This window comes from Nematolebias whitei, chromosome 9 (genome assembly GCF_014905685.2).
Source record: "Nematolebias whitei isolate Nwh7 chromosome 9, NemWhi1, whole genome shotgun sequence".
NCBI classification, from domain to species: Eukaryota; Metazoa; Chordata; class Actinopteri; order Cyprinodontiformes; family Rivulidae; genus Nematolebias; species Nematolebias whitei.
Window position 1 is genome coordinate 51,518,604 of NC_056506.1, and position 1,341 is coordinate 51,519,944.

General features: G+C 42.4%; 1 protein-coding gene across 1 annotated transcript in view; it reads right to left on the reverse strand.

Annotated features, from left to right (window-relative positions):
- Positions 1 to 658, reverse strand: part of wdr33 (WD repeat domain 33) — a 26,678-nt gene extending 26,020 nt beyond the window's left edge. The window contains exon 1 of the mRNA XM_037681433.1: positions 451 to 658. The gene's annotated coding sequence lies outside the window, so the exon portion shown is untranslated. The remainder of the gene's footprint in view (positions 1 to 450) is intronic.
- Positions 659 to 1,341: the final 683 nt, after the last annotated feature.

A 1,341-nucleotide genomic window follows, 5' to 3' on the forward strand; every position in this document is an offset into this window, starting at 1 on the left:
ACAGTTGTAGGTGGAGAACCATCCTCAGAAACACCTGGAGAACAGTCGTATGTAGAAACTTGGGGAACATCAGGACAACAAACGCCGGCCTGTCTGCTTCGTGCGGCTCAGTGTCCAACAGAACCATTAATCCAGTGCCATACAAGCTCTGAATGAGTCGTTTTAAAGACCCGCAGTTCTTCTACCCAGTGTCCACAGCGACAGCTTTCACTCACATGCTGTTGTCATTCTGTCACGATGCTAACGCTGCTAGCTGGAAGCGCTAACGCTGCTAACATGCTAACTGTTAGCGTGTGCGGTCAGAACACCTTATGAACCCGCTGCAGCTGAGAAGGAGCAAGGATGGAACTGAACCAAAGAAGCCGGTCTACAGCCTGAACGATGTGCTCGGTTCCGGTTTGGCTGTTCGGTAACAAACTCAAATGGCGGCCGGGCCGTTGAAAAACTCACCAACAATCTGTCTCCGCAGCGAAGTTATCTATCTAGCTGTCATTAACTCGGTAGATTCTTGTGAAAATGTTTTCTCTGAAGAACCATGAACCTCCTCAGACTTTATTTAAATCTAAATTCACGGGATTGTTTGATTTTTGTCAGATTTTTGTCACTTTATCCTCCGACAGACTCCATTATGACGCTTCTTCAACTCGAACCTACCGCAAAGCATGCTGGGATATCGCACAATGGGCGGGAGAGCCGCATGTTGCCGCAAAGGATTCTGGAAAAGTGAGTTCTTCTTCTTCTTTGAGGTTTATTGGCGGTTGGCAAACAACGAAATTGGTGCATTACCGCCACCGACCGGTGAGGAGTGTGGACCAAAATGTCACTCAAGGATTAAATCCTCTTCAATAACTGTGTTGATTTAAGATAATGAAAGATTATCTGATAAATTTTACTATTAGAATTATTTCTGAATAAATCAATTAAATCCAGTTTTACTTTAATTTTATTTAAATTTTGAATCAGCTGTGGTCTTTCTTCCTCATACATTTTGCAGTGTGACATTACATGTTGTCTCATCTGCTCCACAGTACTCACATTTACCAGTCAGTGTTTCCTAAAATAAAGAGTGCTGTTTAATCCAGTACGCCCAAATCTGAGACGAGACATGTCTCTTCTCTCCTCGTCCTCCCTGGACTTCTCATGTCTCCAGTTTTCTTCTGGATTTTATAGAACCAGCGTCCTTTCTTTTCTTCCTCCCATAGCTTTTGCCATTTATCCTTCATTTTCTGTTTTATTAAAAGTTTTATTTCTGTTTTACTAAAATTAACTACTAACTCCACTGATGTATTTCTAGTGGCTTCCTTTGCAGCTTTATCTGCCATTTCATTTCCTGTAACACCA